A 23395-nucleotide genomic window follows, 5' to 3' on the forward strand; every position below is an offset into this window, starting at 1 on the left:
CTTTAAACTCACACAGGGCTGATTTTCCTAGTTCCTTCACTAATTAAATGTACCAAATACCTAATCTCTCTCTGCAAAAATTGTGATTTCTTAGGTGAAACTCTCAAACCCTGAGTATCCAACTTAGTTTGAGATAAGAGAAGGTAATAATCCTTTAAACTCACACAGGGCTGATTTTCCTAGTTCCTTCACTAATTAAATGTTCCAAATACCTAATCTCTCTGCAGAAATTGTGATTTCTTAGGTGAAACTCTCAAACCCTGAGTATCCAAAAAGTTCAAAAATGCAATAGTAATCCCTGAAATTTCTTCCCTCTTCTTTCCAGACAAAAGACAATCATTCACATATTGTAACAACTTGATTTCTGGGGGAACTAGGAATAACACCAATACCCCTTCTAAAACTTCCCCAAAAAGATTGGATGCCTTGGTGCACCTTTGGGATAACACCGTCCATCTGTATTTCTACCAATATCATGATTCTCCCACGTGAACGCAAAAATAACCCTGCTATCTAGATTAAGAAGGCAGGCCCAAAATTCCTCCTTGTGCTGAGTAATGTATATGGTTTAGGTACCATTGGGTGGTAGACTGATACCAACTGAGTAACTTTTCTAAGATCCTGTTGTAATCAGTAATTATCACTGTGTTTCCTTACTGGAAGTATTGGTGTGCTGAATCTGGACATTCTTGGTTCTAGATGCTTATCCTATAGTAGCTGTGTAATTTACAGTTGTAGTGCTTTCTTTCCTTCCATAGGATGGGGTATTGTCTTGCCACCATTCTGAGGGTTCTCTAAGGGCTTTATTTTTAGTCCTTCTTGATTCCCATCCCTAGTCCAAACCCTAAAATTAATTTTCTCCTCTTCTTTAGTTGTCAAAATTCGTATTTGACTCTCAACTGCTTATTTCACACTCATTTCCAAATTCAGCCTAATTCTCAAATTCCTTCCTAATAAATTGGTACCTGCTTCAGATACATAAAACAATTTGTCCTTGTCTCTTTTACCTTCCCATTCTATTTCTACTTCTTTAAAAATTGGTACCCAAAGTTTTCTCCCTTATCTCCAGAGACCTTTAAAATATTTTCACTTCATCACTTTTGACCAGAGAGCCAAGGGTGATCTCTCAGCTCCTGTGTCAACTAGGCAAACAACTTCTTCCCTGGAGTTTCCAAGCTTCAAGTTTACCCAGGGTTCCCAGTTGGGCTTAATGTCCTATTCTTCCTCATCAAAGACTATAAGAGGCACTCTTCCCTTAAGATCGGGGGATTCTCTTCTGAAATGTCCTCACTTCCCACAAAAAAAAAAAACAAAAACATTCCTTCTTACCCTCCCATTTTCTTTTGTGTCCTGCTTCACTAACTTTCTCTGTCCATCTGTTTCCAGGTTTCCAATAGCTCAAAATTGACATTTTTGTCCCTTCTCCATCCCCCTATCCTAAGGGGTTCCTTCTTTACCACTTTCCTTACTGTCTGTATCATAAGGCTAGTTTTCTGCTTCTGCTTTTCATCCTCTCTACTTAGACTTTCTGTGCTTCCTCAACAGCTCTAATTTCCATCAATCTATTTTCTAGAGCTTCTTCTTAAGGTCCAGATAAGAACTGATTAAAAATGAACTCTAAGCATTCCTTTAGCTACTGGATCTCAGGGATCCTACTTTCTCATATTTTCCCTCATTCTCTCTAAGAATTCAAAGGGAATTTTATCCTTTTCCTGAGTGATATCAAAGGCACCATTTAGATTTTGACATTTTAGTACTATTTCCTTAATTCCAGTTATAATTAATTCTCTCAGACCTTGCATATGGATTCTATGGGCCACATTGTTATGATCCCATCCTGGATCCACATTGGAGTATTTAACTCAGTGGGCAAAGCACCCTGGTGGAAGGATGCTCCTCTCCCACCTTCCCATTGCTACCTTCCTGATCGTATTCCTTTCTTCCTCAGTAAAGAGAACATTAAGAATGGACATTAATTCATTCCAGGAATAAATATTTGGACCCCCAAACTGGTCTAATTGTTCTGACAGCCCCACAAGATCCCCTATCAGGGGATTCATTTCCCTTTCAAACACCCGTACCTCTACAGCACCAAGAGAGGGGACATTCATATCCTAGTCCTTCTCCTGGACCTCCCAAGGGAACCTCATGAAGAGGGTACACGAGAGCCAGAGTGGAGGGTCAGGGAAAGTGTTCTAGTCTTTTTGACCTTGAGACAATTCATCCCTTAATCTAGAGTGGATTCCCTTTTCTCCTGCTGAGGTATTTACAGTGCTCTGGGCACTGCTGCTGCTGCATAGAAAAGTGAGGTACAGCAGGGAATTGAGGAGTAGTAGAAAGGAGAGATTGATAAGGAGGGCATCTACTTGAAAGAGAGTACCATTTATTTATTTCCTCTTGTTCTTTCTCCCTCCTTCTCTTTCTTTGTTGGTGGAAAGAGGAGAAATAATTTGTCTCCTTTGCAAGACCATTTACCCAATAAGGTAGTCACTGCTGCCCAGACCTCTCACCCAACTTTGTATAATCTTCTTCATCCATCTTACTGGAACCTTATCATTTATATATAGATTTAGGAATTGACAAATCCAGTCCTCATCTGCCCCAAACTTTAGCCAAAATACCGACAGTTTCGGCATAGGATCCTTTGGTTACTTATAACAACAATATTTAATCACTTTTTTTTTTTTTATCCTTTCCCTGCGTAGTCTTGGTACCCCAGTTAGCTAAATCCTCCCCAATGGAATCTCAGGGAGGGAATCCTTACCTCCCCTGGCACCTTTGTCTTACCGGTTTTCTCTCCCATCCTAAGATTCTTCCTCTGAGGGCTCAGAACTGGGCTGGTCTATTCTAGGATATGATGCTGAACCAAGAAGGCAGTACTTTAGACACAAATCTTCCTACCTTGTCTGACACATTGACTTGCATGGTCCCTGACGGGCTCCCTCTTCCCTGGATTTGTTCAGCCACTCTCCTAGGCCAGCACCTATGTCTCAAGTCCCACTACAGCCCTGGGGGAGCCAAAGTAAGAGAGCTAAGGGATGCTGAAAGTTGGTACCCTCAGGCAGGCACCCAGGGGTTTTGGGAAATCCTGAATGAGTCCTCAAGTTGTTATCAAAGACTGTGGAACTCAGGGGGGTTGGGGAATAACCCTGGACAGACTGCTGCTGCCGCCCACAGCTTCCCCAGCAGCAAGCTAGTCCAAGAGTAGTGTTACAAGCAAGTACAGCAAGTAGAAAACAAATGAGGTCATGATAATGTTGGAGGGGATGTGGGAAAACTGGAGTACTAATGTTTTGTTGGTGGAGTTGTGAATTGATCCAACTATTCTGGAGAGCAATTTGGAACTATGCCTAAAGGGCTATAAAACCTTGCAAACCCTTTGATCCATCAGTGTCTGTACAGAGTCTGTATGCCAAAGAGATCATAATATAGTGCAAGGCACTTAATACTTGAATTCTTTAGAGACAAAGTAGGAATACTTCTGGAAACTTCATTTCAGGCATCATCACTACTTTAGATACTACAATTTCCTTTCAGAGGAATATGTGATTACTTAGGAAATCATTCCAAGACAAATTTTCATTCTTATCATTGAGATACATGTAATAACTAGCTATGATAAAGGTCATTTTAATCAGGGATACATATTTTTGATTCTAGATTTACTGGTGATTTTGATTTACAAAATTCTCACTTTCTTGGATGGCTATATATTATTACCCTGGCTTCCAAGATCAAAGGACATTCAATTAAGAACTGAGTTTTTGCTGAATGAAAGTACACTAGTTATTACTGTGCTTTGCTTAGGGGAAATAAAGTATATATTCACAAACATGCCAACATCCTTAATAGTATATACTATGTCAACGAATGATACTTCATATAGAATAAGCTATGTAACTCCTTGGATTGGGAGGGGATTAGAGATACACTAGAGAGTGAACACAGTCAGATGAGTCCAATCATGTGAAATACTTCCTAGAAGAGATTTATTTATATGCCACAAAAGATAACAAAGGGCTCTCAATCAGGAAAATTCTTCCACAAATAAAATCCCTTAGGAAATTTTAAAGATTTTTGAAGATGCTATATTCTCTTCTTCCTCTTATTTGGCTTATTTCTTTTCTTTTTTTTCTCTTTTGTGGTTGCTGATAGGTCTTTTATTTATTTATTTTTAATTATAACTTTTTATTGACAGAACCTATGCCTGGGTAATTTTTTACAACATTATCCCTTGCACTCACTTCTGTTCTGACTTTTCCCCTCCCTCCCTTCACCCCTTCCCCCAGATGGCAAGCAGTCCTATACATGTTAAATATGTCACAGTATATCCTAGATACAATATATGTGTGCAGAACCGAACAGTTCTCTTGTTGTAGAGGAAGAATTGCATTCAGAAGGTAAAAATAACCTGGGAAGAAAAACAAAAATGCAAACAATTTACATTCATTTCCCAGTGTTCTTTCTTTGAGTGTAGCTGCTTCTGTCCATCATTGATCGACTGAAACTGATTTAGATCTTCTCTTTGTCAAAGAAATCCACTTCCATCAGAATACATTCTCATACAGTATCGTTGTTGAGGTATATAATGATCTCCTCATTCTGCTCATTTCACTCAGCATCAGTTCATGTAAGTCTCTCCAAGCCTCTCTGTATTCATCCTGTTGGTCATTTCTTACAGAACAATAATATTCTGTAACATTCATATACCACAATTTACCCAACCATTTTCCAACTGATGGGCATCCATTCAATTTCCAGTTTCTATTGGCTTGTTATTTCAAAAAGGTCAAAAGTTTTCCATTAATTCTATTATTCCATTGTCAAGTTTTAGCCATGTAAGAGTTTTCAGTTGTTTCAGGTTTCAAAGAAAATATTAGTGTCCTTGTTTGATGTGGAGATTGACCAAGTTGTGTAGGGCAGAAAATAAGAATTGTATAATTAAAGAGTAATCAATTCAAGTAATTGATGAACATTTACTGTCCACTGTGGGCATAATATTTAAAATTATGCTTGCCTACTTGGAACTTTTTTATCTATTTGGAAAGACAAATGTACATATCAAGCAATGTGATAATTATAAATAATAATGAGAGTTGTAGAATTGAGAAATCATCAGTTGTAGGCATATGGTAGTTTAGGGGAAATAATAACCACTCTTTTAAAGGAATCACCATGCCATGGTTTGAGTCATCACTAGTAAAAGTGCTTATGAGCTGATGAAAGGAAAAGAGGAAATTCTAGGGAGGGAAACAGTTCATTGGCTTTACAACTGATTAGTTTCTCCTCTACCACCTACAAAATAAGGACATTTTCTTCTTAATTCCAGAATGTTAATAGCACAAACTTTTCTCTTATCTTCCCCTACTATCAGAAAAGTGATCTCAGTCATTGAGCATGCATATATAAAGGCAAGTCATCATATAGCTGCTGTAAAAGTACTTGTAGGTGTAAGTCACACAATTAACGACTGAATAGTACATCCAATCATAAAAAAGCCTTCATCCATAAGCCTACTTGTAGGGGACAAAACTCAACAACCAGTCCTGATGTTGGGACTAAATTAGATACTCGTGAGTCACTGAACACTTAACAAAGGTGTTACTTTGTGCAGCCCTTCCTGGCAATTCCTGACACCCACCTACCCAGAACCCACATGGCTACACTAGAGTGGCAGTAGTTATTAGAAGGGGGGCAGAGGAGTTAAGGGGAGAAGAGACTGCAGACAGAGAAATCAAGGAGAATGAGGACTAAGAAAAGGCCAATGGATTTGTTAACTAAGAGATCACTGTTGTCATTATTGTTGTTGTTGTTTGTTCTTAGTTCCTTAGACAACAATGACATCAGAGATGTGATGCAATAACATAAGTGAATTGAATCTGAGGGAAGGAGGGCTGTGCAAAGTTACCAGCCTCACTTTCTCTTCTAAAACCATCTGAGTCCAGTAGCCAGATATAGTTCAGGATGACTGAAGATGGCCCTTAATATAGTGGAAGCCTATCCCTATTAGATTTGGCAAGGGCAATTTCAGTGAGATGATAAAGTTAGAAGTCAGACTGTAATGGGTTAAGAAGAGAATGGATACACACCTGTCAGATTGGCTAAGATGACAGGAAAAAATAATGATGATTGTTGGAGGAGATGTGGGAAAACTGGTGCATTGATGCATTGTTGGTGGAGTTGTGAACGAATCCAACCATTCTGGAGAGTAGTTTGGAATTATGCTCAAAAAGTTATCAAACTGTGCATACCCTTTGATCCAGCAGTGTTACTACTGGGATTATATCCCAAAGAGATCATAAAGAAGGGAAAGGGACCTGTATGTGCACGAATGTTTGTGGCAGCCCTTTTGTAGTGGCCAGAAACTGGAAACTGAATGGATGCCCATCAGTTGGAGAATGGCTGAATAAATTGTGGTATATGAATATTATGGAATATTACTGTTCTGTAAGAAATGACCAACAGGATGATTTCAGAAAGGCCTGAGGGACTTACAATTAACTGATGCTGAGTGAAATGAGAAGGACCAGGAGATCATTATATACTTCAACAACAATACTATATGATGACCAGTTGTGATGGACCTGGCCATCCTCAGCAATGAGATCAACCAAATCATTTCCAATGGAGCAGTAATGAACTGAACCAACTATGCCCAGAGAAAGAACTCTGGGTGATGACTAAAACCATTACATTGAACTCTAATCCCTATATTTATGCCCACCTGCATTTTTGATTTCCTTCACAAGCTAATTGTACAATATTTCAGAGTCTGATTCTTTTTGTACAGCAAAATAACGGTTTGGTCATGTAAAAAAAAAAAAGAATTGAGTGGAAAAAATATAATTGGAGGTATCTTTTGTAGGTAGCCATTTCCAGGAATTTAGTCACAAAAGCCAGAAGAACTATAAAATGATAGCTTATAGGCATAGAAGGATCAAGTGAAAATTTTTGTAAAATGGGGGGACAGGGCATGTTTTTAAGTAAGAGAGATTAAGCAGATAGGGAGGAACTGAAAATAAGTGATAGGGTGGGATGAGAGAGAAGGCAACCACTATTATTTGATATAATGCTAACATGTTATTTATTGCAACAAAACAAGAAAATAATTGAGGGGATAAGTATAGGCAAAAGGAAACAAAATCATCACTTTTTGTAGATGATATGACAATTTCTTTAAAGGAACCTTGAGAGTTAAAAAAAAAAAAACTCAAACATGGCTAATGTTGAATGGCTAATGTAATGCTGGAGAAACTGAGGAAAGATAGAGATTAGAGCGTTTTTAATATTTTATTAATTGGAGAGTATAATTGACTGGACAGGACTCTCTTCTCAAAGTATCCAGTGATGAATGGGAGAATCCCAAATCTTTATGTACCCTTTTCAGACAAAGAAGGGAAAAGAAGCAGGAAACATCTTTACAGACCCATTTGGTTCTGTCAGGATGGGGGGAAACTATAAATTCTTACTAAAAGCCAAAGTCAGGATGCCTGAATAAACAGAAGTAAAGATGTCAATGAGGTATCCGGGATAGTCTTATCTTTTGGAATATTTTAGAGGGGGTAGTGCCATAAATTCTTTTTTTTTTTTTTAATAGCCTTTTATTTACAAGTTATATGTATGGGTAATTTTACAGTATTGACAATTGCCAAACCTTTTGTTGCAATTTTTCCCCTCCCTCCCCCTACCCCCCCTCCCCTAGATGGCAGGATGACCAGTAGATGTTAAATATATTAAAGTATAAATTAGATACACAATAAATATACATGATCAAATCGTTATTTTGCTGTACAAAAAGAATCAGACTCTGAAATACTGTACAATTAGCCTGTGAAGGAAATCCAAAATGCTGGCAGGCAAAAATATAGGGATTGGGAATTCAATGTAATGGTTCTTAGTCATCTTCCAGAGTTCTTTTGTTGGGTGTAGTTGATTCAGTTCATTACTGCCCCATTGGAACTGGTTTGGTTCATCTCATTGCTGAGGATGGCCAGTCCATCAGAACTGGTCATCATATAGTATTGTGGTTGAAGTATATAATGATCTCCTGGCCCTGCTCATTTCACTCAGCATCAGTTCGTTTAAGTCTCTCCAGGCCTTTCTGAAATCATCCTGTTGGTCATTTCTTACTGAACAATAATATTCCATAATATTCATATACCACAATTTATTTAGCCATTCTCCAGTTGATGGGCATCCATTCAGTTTCCAGTTTCTGGACACTACAAAGAGGGCTGCCACAAACATTCGTGCACATACAGGTCTCTTTCCCTTCTTTAAAATCTCTTTGGGATATAATCCCAGTAGTAACACTGCTGGATCAAAGGGTATACACAGTTTGATAACTTTTTGAGCATAGTTCCAAAGCGCTCTCCAGAATGGCTGGATGTATTCACAATTCCACCAACAATGTATTAGTGTCCCTGTTTTCCCACATCCCCTCCAACAATCATCATCATTTTTTCCTGTCATCTTAGCCAATCTGACAAGTATGTAGTGCTATCTCAGAGTTGTCTTAATTTGCATTTCTCTGATTAATAATGACTTGGAGCATCTTTTCATATGGCTAGAAATAGTTTCAATTTCTTCATCTGAGAATTGTCTGTTCATATCCTTTGACCATTTATCAATTGGAGAATGGCTTGATTTTTTATAAATTAGAGTCAATTCGCTATATATTTTGGAAATGAGGCCTTTATCAGAACCTTTGACTGTAAAAGTATTTTTCCCAGTTTATTGCTTCCCTTCTAATTTTGTCTGCATTAGTTTTGTTTGTACAAAAACTTTTCAATTTGACATAATCAAAATTTTTATTTTGTAGTCAATAATGATCTCTAGTTCTTTGGTCATAAATACCTTCCTCTTCCACAGGTCTGAGAGGTAAACTATCCTATGTTCTTCCAATTTATTTATAATCTCATTCTTTATGCCTAGATCACGAACCCATTTTGACCTTATCTTGGTGTACGGTGTTAAGTGTGGATCGATAGTGCCATAAATTCTTGAGGGCAGAAGGAGTTAGGAATCAGGAAGTCTGATCTCTCCCTCTTCTTGACTCTCATATTGACAATTTATAACCTTAGAGCAAATGGTCCTCAGTCTTAATGGACCAGAGTGGGGTTTTACAACTAAGGGGACTGAGGCAGAACAGTTAAGGAAACTTGAGTTAGAACAATTCAGGGAAACTCAGTCAGGACAATAAGGGAAACTAGTGCAGGGAAACTGAGGTAGAACAGTTCAAAGAAAGTGTGGCATAACATCTAACTTCAAATTTGCCAAATATAAAATGTCTACATAAATCATTGGTGTTTCTAAGGGTTACTAACAAAACCAGCAAGAAGAGACAGAAAGAAAAATTCAATTTAAACTAAAAAATGTATAAAATATTTAGGAGTTTTATCTACCAAGATAGGCCAGAACTATATGACTATAAACTTTATTCTAAGAAATAGAGACCTAATTGGAGAAACATACATTTCTCAAAGATAAGCTGAGATGATATAATAAAACTGACAATGCTACTTTAATTACTTATTCAGGGCCATGCTAAAATACCAAAAAAAAATGACTTTGTATAACTTGAAAAACTATTCATCTGGAAGAAGAGAATATCAGAGGAAACAATGGGAGAAAAAAAGCTAAGAAAAAAATATTTAGAAAAGTTAAGAAAAAAAGGAACTCAGAAATAATAGAAATAATATTATAAAACATTAACCAAAAGAACTATTGATTCTAAAAAAAAAAAAAAGAGTGGCACCGTCTCTGTCACACTCACTCACTCTCTCTCTCACACACACTCCAAAAAAAAAAAAAAAAAAAAAAGCAATCTTAATTGATCAGAAGTGTGTTTGGTTTTTAATTTAATTTTAAAAATGTATCCATTTTTGCTTTCCTCGCCTCCCTTTTCATCCCCTAACAACCACAACAAAAATTCCCGTAACAAGTAGTCAATAAGCAGAATCGGATTGGCTGCGGCCAAAACTTAGTATTTTACAGTCCCCCAGAATCCTGTTCGATCATTAACTGCATCAGGAGTTCTTCCTGTTTTAATGTTACTGATGCGTGTAAACTCTCTTCCTGGTTCTGCTCACTTGGCTTTGTATCAGTGCATCCATTGCTTTGCACACAAGACTATTTCCTTAGAGTCACACCGCGTCATTTCCTCACCCATCCCCCGTGGGGCACCTCACAAACACAAGCCACAACGCAGCAGCGCGCATTTGGTAATTCCAAAGGCACGATTCATGGCGCTCTTGTCTGCCACAGCATTTTCCGGGCATGAGGCCGGCTGGGCAGGAGGAGCAGGCTAGGGGGATACGCGGAGGAGGGAGGAGGCAAAAAAGGGAGCACCGCGGGGGGGAGCACCGCGGGGGGGAGCATCGCGAGGGGAGCACCGCGAGGGGAGCACCGCGGGGGGAGCACCGCGGGGGGGGAGCACCGCGGGACACACATGGGCAGCACTCACCGGGCCTCTCACGGGTGGCAGGAGCAAGATCAGGCCACAGTCGCCTGCCCCTGCGCGACTTCCGGACTTCCTGTCCCACAGAGGCTGCCCACTAATTACTGTGACTTACACCCCAAACCAACGTACCCAAGCAGTTGCCTCAGAGACTGGGCCCACCCTTCCTAAACACGTGGCAAGAGTGAGGAAGACACGTGATGCAATTTACCCTCCCCCCTCAACGGCTTCTAAGCAGAAACTCTCACCTCCTCCATCCCTGGGGTGTCTGTGCCCTAATTGCGCTTGCGCATGAGGCAAATCCCCCCACCCCCAAAAATGCTGCTCCGTGACTCCTCCCTGGGGCTTCCTATTCAGGGGGAGTTTGGAGAAAGAGAGTGAATAAGCAGGACCGAAGCTAGACGCAGATCCTTAAGTACTTAATGACTCACTTCCTGTGACAGCTGTAGAGGGGGAAGGAGTCCTTATGAAAGGCCTGGGGAGGGTTCAGGCCCGTGCCCCTGCCTGCTCCTGAGGGCGGGCCTGGCCTTGTTTCCCAGCAACTGAGGGAGATCTTCTTAAGCATTTAGTCTGTTATTGGGGAATGGGAGGCCGAAGGTGTGGGAATCAGTCCTTGCCACGGGACCAAGACAAGAACTCAACAAAAGTAACATAGTTGAAGGGTCTCACGTTGGGAGCTGAAGAGCGGAAGTTGAGCATTGCAAGGCCTCCAGACTTCTCCTGGGTCTGATTAAAACCTGAAGCAGTTGACCTGCGAGGAGGATATTGCTGGATTTCTATTTGTCCCTGAGTTGGAGAGAAGCAGATTTAAAATAGATGCGAGAAATTTCACAACATTTACAGTAATTCAAAAAAGGTTCAAATTACCTCAGAATCTGAAAGTGAGGCTTCACCACCAATAACGAGGATGTTGTAGGCACCTGTGGTAGGTAGGGTTTGGAGTAAGTATCGCTTCTAGTTCCGAGATGCTTTAGAACAATGAAGATTGAGATAGGGGTAATAGCAATCTCTTTCAGGAAGGGGCTACAGTAAGCACTGTCATTTATGTGAGGGATAGAAATCCTATCCAAAAATGATTACTCAGAGACCTCTCCAAGTAAAAAGCAGAAAAGTTGTTTAACTAATTCTCATGAGGATGAGCAATTCCACCGGGAGGAGGGAAAGAGAGAGAGCTCACGGTAGAAGGGCTAAAGCAGGGGATAAGGTTTTTATAGGTTTTAGATACAAAGGATTACATCATGAGTTGGAGAACATTAAGAGATAGGTGCCCCTCCCCCACCCCTTAATTAGATGTTTTTCGTGCCAAAAACAGCAGATTCAGGCAACTAATTGGCCAGATGTTGGTAACTTGAACAGCGATAAACGTCATCATTCAAGGTTAAATACATATGTCTAAAATCTAAGTATATATTGGCTACCACTCAACATACTCACGCAGGTCACAGAGACCTAGAAAAACTAAAAATACAAAAGAGGAAGTTAAATGTCCGTGGAAGTTCAGCTGCTGGAAGTTCTTCACCTTATCTTTACTACATACAGCTGCTGGAAGTTCTTCAACTACACACACACACACACACACATTTATTATGGTGACTTCTCAGGAATCTTCCCAGTGAAAACATGAACTGAGGGTCTAATAATTGCAATTCCACGAGTCCTAGTAGAGATGAGGGAATGATCCTGAGATATTCAATTCTTGTTGTGTTACAAAGTAGAGATTACTCTGTGATAGAACCAAAGGAGGAAGTTATTACAAAACAGAAACTAAGCTTTTGTTTAAAAAAATAACTAGTTGATAGTAATGATTACTAAAATAATCTTTCAGCTTAACTACATGATTGAGGGAACAGAGCATAGTGGCTAGGTCACTTCCTGGATCAGGAAGATCTAGATTCAAATCATACTTTAATTATTAGTTTTATAACTTGAGATATGTCCATTAATTTCTCTAGACTTTACTCCTCTTTCAAATGAAGTGTTTGGACTCTGATCTTTTGGTTCCTTGCATCTCTAAATATATATATATTCCTATGAATTTATGACAAACTGTTGTGTAAAGCTAAGAACTGATTAGTGTGAATAATTAATATTTTGAAATGAAAATTATAATTATGTAAAATATGATCATTTATAATAACCCAATGGAAATATGAGGTCAAATTCAAATAGCTGACCACATGATGAGATTCATTGCTCAGATTCATTGAACACCTAGCTGTCAAGAAGTGGATTTCCTTGTTTTTTCCTACCTCATTATATGATTTCCTCTTCTCTTTAGTAATCAAAAGGCAGTGTATCCTTTAAAGGTTTCAAGTGAAGGCTTTTAAAGGCCTTGAATTGAACTTGTAAATTAATTCTGAGGAAACCCATGATATCCCAAAGACAAGGCATGTAATGGTAGTACAATTATTTGGAACATTAAGTACTCATTGTGGAGTGTTGAAGTATAAGGAGATATGTTACAAAAATGAAATGTTTTTTGATTGCTGAACCTTCCCAAGATATCTTGGGGTTTACTGGCTACATTTCTTAAGAATCATGCCTTAAACATTGATGCATTGTTGGTGGAGTTGTGAACGAATCCAACCATTCTGGAGAGTAGTTGGAACTATGCTCAAAAAGTTATCAAACTGTGCATACCCTTTGATCCAGCAGTGTTACTACTGGGCTTATATCCCAAAGAGATTATAAAGAAGGGAAAGGGACCTGTATGTGCACGAATGTTTGTGGCAGCCCTTTTTGTAGTGGCTAGAAACTGGAAACTGAATGGATGCCCATCAGTTGGAGAATGGCTGAGTAAATTGTGGTATATGAATATTATGGAATATTATTGTTCTGTAAGAAATGACCAACAGGATGATTTCAGAAAGGCCTGGAGAGACTTACACGAACTGATGCTGAGTGAAATGAGCAGGACCAGGAGATCATTATATACTTCAACAACAATACTATATGATGACCAGTTCTGATGGACCTGGCCATCCTCAGCAACGAGATCAACCAAATCATTTCTAATGGAGCAGTAATGAACTGAACTAGCTATGCCCAGCAAAAGAATTCTGGGAGATGACTAAAAACCATTACATTGAATTCCCAATCCCTATATTTATGCCCACCTGCATTCTTGATTTCCTTCACAAGCTAATTGTACAATATTTCAGAGTCTGATTCTTTTTGTACAGCAAAATAACGTTTTGGTCATGTATACTTATTGTGTATCTAATTTATATTTTAATATATTTAACATCTACGGGTCATCCTGCCATCTGGGGTAGAGAGTGGGGGGTAAGAGGTGAAAAATTGGAACAAGAGGTTTGGCAATTGTTAATACTGTAAAGTTACCCATACATATAACCTGTAAATAAAAGGCTATTAAATTAAAAAAAAAAAAAAATCATGCCTTAAACCCAAATCACTCTGACTCTCACAAATTGGCCAACAATAGGTTGATTTGCCCTTGAATAGTGTTGCTTCTCTCATCCTGGGAGGAGGGGCCCTCTCTCTAGACTCCTTGGAGCCTGGGACATCCTGATCTCTCAGATCAAAAAGGGGACACAATTTCAGAGTGATAATCTTAAAGGAACACAGTTTCAATAAAAGGAACAGTTTTCCTTCCCCTTCAAAACCAAAGCGGAGAATTGGTAATGAGACCATGAGAGTTTAGAAGTATATATTTGAAAAAATAAGTTGGCTGTAGAAAAAAAAAATTTGATGAGTCTACAATTAAAGATGGTTTAGGACCACGTAACATAACTTCTGTAGGTTGTTTAGTCAATTCAGTCATTTCTGACTCTTTGTGATCCCATTTAGAGTTTTCTTGGCAAGGAGGTTTGCCATTTCCTTCTCCAATTCATTTTCCAGATGAAGATATTAAGGCAAACAAGAGTTAAGTCATTTACCCATGGTCATTCAACTAGATTTGAACTCTTGAGTTCAAATGCTTTCCTGCCTCCAAATGGCCTTCTTATCTACTGTGCCACCTAGCTGTCCCAACTTTTGTATACAATGATTTGGTTAATCATGGACTTAATTTTTAAAAATATAAAATGAAATGGATTTTTTTTTTTTTTTGCATTCTACCACAGTGACAATTTAAGATTCTTGCCTTGTGAAAAGATTGACTACTATGGGTGTACTCATTAAACTATGGTGATTACCTAAGAATACTGCTAGGTCACAATTAATATTAGTTTGAATAATGCAAAACTGTATTTACTGTAAATTATAAAATGATACTATGTTGCATTTAATGTAAGCCAAGTTCAATTAATATGACATTGAAAGTTATTTGTGTAGATGTGACATGCTAGTTTGTATTTTGTATATTGACATATATATGTATATATGCACTCATATATACATAATTCATATCTATGTATCTTCCTATACACACACAGGTACATGCATACATACCCATAGATACTCAGACATACATACACACAGATATACATATATACACACACATACACATTTACCCATATGAAACATCATTAATATGATTGACATATAATGTAGAGTTTTCTCTTGATTGAATCATTAAGTTTGATTTTGTTTAAGATCAATAACTACTAGCCAAATTTTTTTTTAAGGTACTCTAGTCCTGATCCTTGTTATGGTGTTTGTGTGTATCTTATTTCCTATCCTTGTTAACTCTTCTCCTTTAATTCTGCTCCTTAATTTGTCTTGCTATTATTTAATCTTTCCTCATCCACAGAACCATTCTTTATCTTCTCCTCCCACCCTTTCCTTCCTTCTTCATCTGATTCCCATTAACCTACACACCTTATCCCAAATGTATCAAGAAACATTTTGATGTCTCTCTCTTCTTTCTATAAATATATGGCCCTGAGGCCACTCATTACTGATCCCTCCAGTCTTGGTGTTGGGGTTCAGTTGCTAGCTAGCAATAAATGCCTTTAAAACTTTTACCTAAACTATTTAATGCCACCCCAATTAAAATACCAAAAAAAAATATTTTACTGAGTTAGAAAAAAAGTAACAAAGTTCATTTGGAAATAAAAGGTAAAGAATATAAAAGGAATTAATGAATTAATAAAAACATAAAGGAGGTTTAGCAGTATCAGATCTTAATCTGTATTATAAAGCAGTAATTATCAAAACTCTCTGGCATGGCTAAAAAATAAAATGATAAATTGGTAGAATAAAGAAAGATTATAACATCACAGTCATAAATGACCACAGTAACCTTATATTAGATAAATGCCAAGATCTAAGCTTTGGGGATAAGAACTTACTAATTGCTAAAAATTACTGGGAAAGCAGTCTGGCAGAAACTAGGCATATACTAATATTTTATACTGTTTAAAAAGATTACATCAAGATGGATAGATATAAAGATATAAAGAGAAATATAAGTAAACTAGAGGAGCATGACTATTTTACTTATGAGATTTATGGATAAGAGAAGAATTTATAAATTAACAAAAGATAGAGATGGGATGTAAAATGAATGATTTTTTAAAATCATATTTTAAAGATTTTTGTACAGATAAAACCAATGTATATAAAGTTAAAAGAAAAACAAAAAAATGGAGTCAAGTATTTTATAGCCAGTTTCTCAGATAAAGACCTCACATGTCAAAAACTTATAAAGCTGCAAGCTATTCACCAATTGATAAATTACCAAACCAAATGATTAATGGTCAAAGGATATGGACAGGCAGTTTTTTCATGAAGAAATAAAAATTATCTAGAGTTATATGAAAAAAAAATGCTCTAAATCATCATTGATTAGAGAATGGAAAAACAACCCTGAGTTATCATCTCATACCTAACAAAGTGATTAAAATGATAGCGACCAATGCTGGGGAATCTGGAAATATTGGGACACTAATACACTGATGGAGAAATTGTGAACTGATCTAATTATTTTGGAAGGCAATTTGAAATCATGCCCGAATTGTTATAAAATTTTTGTATAGGCTTTGCCCCAGCAATAACAATGTTACCATCTGTTTCCCAAGATGATCGGGGGGAAAAAAATCTATGTTCTAAAATATGTATAGCAGCTTTCTGTGTGGTGGCACAGAATTAGAAATTGAGGGGATGATGATAAATTGGGGAAGAGCTGAATAAGTTTTGGAAGTTGATTATGATAGAATACTACTGTGCTGTAAGAAATGATAATTAGGATGTTTTTTGCTGAGGCAATTGGGGTTAAGTGACTCGCCCAGGGTCACACAGCTAGGAAGTGCTAAGTGTCTGAGGCCAGATAATGCTTTATCCACTGTGCCACCTACCTGCCCCAGCAAGTTTTTTTTTCTTTTTTTTTGAAAAATATGGAAATCTTTCATCAGACAATATGGTTAGAAGAGGTGGAGAGAGACAATTCAGAACTTAAAATGTAACAACAAAAGAAATGGTTCTCAGAGGCAGAAAGGAGAGATACAAGGTGATAGAAAAAATAAAGACAACAACAGAAACCTATTTTTAAAATGGTATTGCCAGGAAATAGTGATATAGAATTTAAACTAGCATAGTGTCTAGGAAATCAAAGTCTGGAGAAAAAAAATTGTAATTGTAGAGAACTTTCAATAAGACATGACATGAAAAAGATATAATTCTTCTAAACACAATCTTAAGAAATAGTAAGAAAAAATGAATCAAATATGAAAGTTAAAAAGAAAACAAATAAGGAAAAGTCTCATATAATGAAAAAATGCAGTAAAAAAATAAAAAAGAAAAAAATAAGAGAAATTAATAACAAAATAGTACCAATTGAAATGTCAAAAGAAAAGTAAGTGTTCACAAGATTCTGTAAAGACTGAATTGAGTTAAACTTAGGTTTTTAAAAATCTAAAAAGATTTTTGAATTTAAATTTAATTTCAAACTCTTATTCAGCTTTAAATGTAGGGTAGAGTCAAGATGGCAGAGCAGAGAAAGTACTACAGTTGACCTCTCTCAATTTTTTCTTCCAAATAGCTTTAAAGTAATACTTCAAGTTGATTATGAAGCAGCAGAAACAACGAAAGGTTGGGGTGATATATTTTTCCAGTCTAAGACTTAGGAAATTGGAAGGAAAGGTTTTTGAATTACCCCATGTGAGACTTGGCAGTGGTAACAGCACCAGCAGCAGAACATTCAGGATCTCTTGAGATGGCAGACTGGAGTAACTGGTTAAAGATTACAGAGGATCCCCTGGGCTACAAAAACCTTTTACTCTGTACTGGTAAAAGACAAGATTCTGATTGTCAACTCCATTGCCCATACTTATTAGCCAAATGGCAAAAGAAGTATAATCCCTCACTGAGAAAAGAACTCCTTAAAAAAAAGAAACAACAATTAACAACTTTAGAAAAGTTGCAAGGATGTAAAGTAAATCCACATAAATCACCAACATTTCTATACTACTCACAAAACAGGAATAGAAAAAAAATCTATTTAAGATAACTATAGGTAATATAAAATGCTTATAAATGACAAAAATAAAACAGGAATTTATTCTCATATCAACTATTTTAAAGAGGAAAGAATAAACACACACTTATACAAACACGGAGTTGGGTTTAGAAGGTAGAAGGAAAAGAGGTGGTGTAATGATAAGAGGAAAAATATATTAAAGGAAAGCAATGGTCTGAAACAAAACAGATGGTTTAAGGTAGAACCTGATAAAAAGAGAGAGAGGAAGAAGGATAAAAAGAAGAAAATAAGATGGAGGAAATACACAGTAATCATAATTGTGAATGTAAATGTGATGAACTTACTCATTAAATAGAAGTGAAGAGTATAATGCAATTGAAACCAGAATCCAACAATATGTTGTTTACAAGAAACAGACTTGAAAAGAAGGATGCACAAACTTAAAATAAAAGACTGAATCAGAATTTATTATCCTTCAGCTGAGATTCCAAAAAAGGCAGGGATAGCAATCATGTTTTCAGTCAAAGCAAAAGCAAAAATAGACTTGCTTAAAAAACATAATCAAGATAATCAAGGGAAAATTAGATGGCACAGTAGGTGGATCTCTGGGCTTAGAAGCAGATTTCCTCCTGAGTTCTAATGTGGCCTCAGACACTTATCAGCTAAGTCACCCTGAACAAGTCACTTACACCTTTTTGCCTTGGTTCCTCATCTATAAAATGAGCTGGAGCAGGAAATGCCAAACCATTCCAATATTTTTTTTAAGAAAACCACAAAACTGGGTCACAAAGAATTGAATGTGACTGAAATGACACAACAACAAAAAGAGATAATCAGATAAACTTCATTTTGTTAACAGGTGCCATAGACAATGAAGCAATATCAATACTAAACATATGACAGAACCAAATGACAAACATCTAAATTCTTAAAGGAAAAGTATCAGTAGTTAAACTATACTAGTGGGTAAACTCAACTTTTTCCTTTCAGAAATAGAAAATAATATAAATTTTTTTTAATAAAAAGAAAGTTTGGGGAAATGAGAGCAAAGGTAAAATGATCTTTTTGAATTGTGATTACTTTTTTACTTAAATCTTTTACTTTAAAATCTTATGGCTATAAAGAAAATACATTTTAATTTAATTTAAGAAATCATAATCAGATTGAGTTTACATAAAGGATGCAGGAATAATTCCACATTAGAAAACAATATAATTAATCTTATTAAAACAGAAACATGTAAAACTACACAATTATCTCTCTTTTCCCATGAGGCAATTAGAGTTAAGTAACTTGCCCAAGGTCACACAGCTAAGAAGTGTTAAGTACCTGAGATCAGATTTGAACTGAGGTTCTCCTGATTTCAGAGCTGGTGCTCTATCCACTGCACCACCTAGCTGCCCCTATATTTTATCTTAAAGAAGCCTCTAGAATTTATTGAGCAGGGGAGTTGTGCTTCAGGAATATAATTTGACTGTCTGTGTGTAGTATAGGTTTTTTAAATAAGTTTAAAATAAACTCCTTAAAAATTCCCCAATATCTTACCCCTCTGTTTGACAAAAGGAGGTCAACAATGTCATATGCTATAAAAAGGTTAAAAATGAAAAGATCTGAGGATAAAACCATCAGATTTGGCAATTAAGAGACCATTGGTAACTTTGGAAGGAGTAAAATCAGTTTGAATGATGAAATTAGAAGCCAAAGTGCAAAAAGTTAGGAAGTGAATGAAAAGAGAAAAAGTAGAAGAAATGATTAAAAATAGATTTTTATAGGAGTTTGGCTGAGAAAAGGAAGCTTGAATCTTGGTAAGGTCAAATTGGAGTTTTTAAAACAAGAAACACTTAGGTTTGTTTGAAAGCAGCAAGAAATGAGTTATAGGTAAATAGGGAGTGGTTAAGAATAAGAGGAGAAAAAAAGAGATGGGGTGATGATGAGAGTGATAGTGATAGTAAGTGGAGGTAAAATGTCAGGAAACAGGGTGACATCAAAGGTACAACTTGGAAAGAAAAGCTTCTCTTCCATCAGAGCACTGGAAAATGTACAAAAGAATGGGAAATAATATTAAAGAATTTTGAGACATTTGATAGGAGAAAACAAGGAACTCGCAACAAATAGTCTATTTTCTCAGTAAAAAATAAGACTGCTTCTCAATGTTTTATCAACAATAGTGCACATAGTTTTCTATCATTTTCCTTCATAAAAGTTTTAAAAATATCTCTTATTGAATCTTTTGTCTTTAAATAACATTTCAAGTGAAAAATATACAGAAAGAATGCCTCAGCAGTCTGCTGTTCATGTGCCTTGAAGAAAGCACATTTCTCTGTCTATATTTTAACTAGTATTGCCCTTGGCTGCCATATTTTTCCATCTGGAAGCAGATTAAGTATTTTGGGTAGTTCTTTTGAAGTCTCTTCTTTTTGGTTATTGATTTACACTAGTTAAATTGTAAGTTAATTTATTAAAAGTGTTAGCATTGCCTCATTTACATACTATAATTTCTTACTTTTGTTGTAACTTGTAACTTAGTCTTTGCTCTAACATTGGTGGCTTGTCTGTACATAGATAACTGATACAGAAATGACTCCTGAATAAAGAATCAGACATTTATGTCAAACTATAAAGTGATCCTAAGTCACTTAAAATAAGTGACAAAACACTATGCACTAGGACTTTAAGGAAATGGGAAAAATGTTAATTGATCACAAGATGTGAAGAAGTTTTGGACATCCATTGAATTTATATATTAATCATAGGCTTTAGACCAAGTATGAAAAGTCCTCCATAAATTTAAATATCTTTGAAAACCTCTTTGTTAAGTACTCCTTTAGGTATGAATATATATAGCTTTTCTGATAAGATTCAAGGCAAGTCTTTGAATATGCTTTTGCTTATCACATTCATGTAATCCTTGGCTGATGATGATAGAACATTGATGAAAATCCAAATCCTATGCTTCTTCCAAGTTCACAGACCTAAGACAAAGGAACTCTCTTACCTATCTTCAATTCCAAGTGAAAAGATTTCAATCACTAAGTTATTATCCTTAAATCTTTAATTTCCCCTAGCTGGATAGGTTTATCTCACAGGACATAATCAAATCTTCAACCAATCCAAATAGTTTTCCTGTGCAACTTCATTCCAGCTCAATTTGCAAATTTGCAATTGAACAATTTGCTCAATTTGCAAAACCTTATGAGCATCGAGAAGACCCTAGAAGACCCTAATAATGTAATTTTTTATTGCCTTTAGATATAAAACCACTTTAGGTCTCTTTGAAAGAGAACTTATGAACCTGGAAATAGCCTTTTTTTTCTGGTTTCATATTTTAGAAAAGGAAAATCTAAAAATTGTTGATATTCAGTTCTGCCAACAGAATGTCCAGTTATTGGGTCACTAAACAAGGATGTCACATTTATCAATAACAAAATTAATGTATTATAAATGATCTAAAAGTTAGATTCAACACTTCCTCATTGTCACTTTCACTGCAGAAACAGGAGGGGGCAGCAGAAGACTGAGGACCATTCTTTCTTTCATAGGTTTCCATAAGCTGAACTTCTGGAAATTCAGTCTATTGTTAGGACCATACTTGAGACCTCTCTTACATGGTAGAAGTTGCTCAAACTTGCATTCAGCTGACTCTAGAGTATTGAAGAACCCAGGGTCAGCTATATATCATTCTGGGGTGTCAGAAACAAGATCTTATGGAGGATATATAATTTTTTTGGTAGAATAGAGAACACCATTCTTAGAGTCAAGAAGACCTGAGTTCAATTCCAACCATTATGACATTCTGGATATATTATCCTGGGCAAGACTCAAATCATTTTTCAGTGTCTCAAGCAACTAAGACTATCAGTTAAGACTAAGAATAGGCAGTGATATGCGTTAGTAATGGGACTTTTTCAGCATCAAGAGCTACTATACCACAATTTCATAGGTCTAGTGCCCCCAAAATTAAATCTTCCAGATTAGTTTAGAAACATGTTAAGGGTATCCTTAATGAGAACATAAAAAGGAACAAGACAAGCTTTTGAAAATAAAAATCTCTATAGCAAGGCACATAATTGAATCACACAGTTGGCTAGAAGACTCAAAGAGTACAAGATCCTGAAGTTCGTTCATTACAAAATATTGTTTGACTCTAGAGAGTAAGACTCAGTTTTCAAAATTCTTTTTCAACAAGGAGACACTCATGTAGAATCCAGCTCAAACTGATGATTAAATTATTAGTATGAAACTTTATATCTCGAAATTGTTACAAATCAAGGCTTGATTTGTTGATTTCTGGATTTGTTATTTTTGCATAAGAAAGTGATGGAGAAATTTTAATGTAAATTAAATTTTAAAGTGTATCATACTCCTGTGTCATAAGTATTGTTATAGAAAATACCATCCACATCCAGAGAAAGAACTATAGTGTCTGAATGCAAATCCAAATATACTATTTTTAAATGTCTTTTGTTTTTGTTTTTTCTTTCTCACGGTTTTTCCCTTTTCTGATTCTTATTTCATAACATGACTAATATGGAAATATTATATATAGGTTATAAATGTATAACCTATATTAGAGAGAAGAGGAAAGGGAGAGAGAAAAATTTGGAACTCAATCTTACAAAATTGATTGTTGAAAACTAACTTTGCATGTAATTGGAAAAAATAAAATATTATTAAATGCCCCCCAAAAGTATATTTCTACTAGTTGTTAAACTTTATTAGCTCACCACTGCTCTCTTGCATATGTTAATTAATAATAATAATAATGATGATAACTAATATGTAGCAGATACTATGTGCTACAAGGCACTATGCTGAGTACTTTATAATGAACGTTTCATTTGACATTCATAACTCTTGTAATGAAGATTCTATTATTATCCCCAATTTACAACTGAGGAAACTGAGGCAGACAGAAGTTATATGTCTTGCCTAAGGTCACAGAGCTGCAGAGATCTGAAGTCACATTTAAATGCAGATCTTTTAGGCTTCAGCTCTGATCCATTGCAATACCTAGCTGCTCTGTTATGGTCATATAAAATCATTTTAAAAATTCAAATGCATCGGAGAGGTTAAGAAATTAAAGATTGAGAAAAAGCCATTAGAGTTTACAATTAATAAATCACATATAACTTTGGAGAAAGTAGTTTCAGGTGAATGATGAGGTCAGAAGCCAGTTTTGTATAGGGCTGAATAAAGGAAAGAAAGGGGCAATGAATATAGACAACTTTTCAAAGTTGGCTTTGAAAAAGAGAAAGATATAAGCATTTGATATGTTTGATGGTTTTAAATGAAAGATTTGTTTTTTAAGTATGGGGACATCTGTGCATATTTATGAAGACTACAGAACCTTAAGTCTTTCTGAAGGCAAAAAAACAAGATCTTTTCTCTGGTTCTCACATAAACAGGGAGAACTGAGGAATCAATCTCCACCTATGAGGAAAGTATTATGCAAATGAACTTTAAGGTGAGGGTTATATTTATAAGCAATAAGGATGAAGCCAATGTGAGGGAACAGCAAGGTAGTACAGTAGAAAGAGTGATAGGCCAGGAGTCAG

General features: G+C 36.2%; 1 protein-coding gene across 1 annotated transcript in view; it reads right to left on the reverse strand.

The window, feature by feature from the left end:
- The window catches only part of LOC100928701 (ATP-binding cassette sub-family A member 3), a 251867-nt gene extending 241156 nt beyond the window's left edge, over window positions 1–10711 (reverse strand). Inside the window, exon 1 of the mRNA XM_031942176.1 lies at window positions 10466–10711. The gene's annotated coding sequence lies outside the window, so the exon portion shown is untranslated. The remainder of the gene's footprint in view (window positions 1–10465) is intronic.
- Window positions 10712–23395: the final 12684 nt, after the last annotated feature.

Source organism: Sarcophilus harrisii, chromosome 1 (genome assembly GCF_902635505.1).
Source record: "Sarcophilus harrisii chromosome 1, mSarHar1.11, whole genome shotgun sequence".
Classification (NCBI taxonomy): domain Eukaryota; kingdom Metazoa; phylum Chordata; class Mammalia; order Dasyuromorphia; family Dasyuridae; genus Sarcophilus; species Sarcophilus harrisii.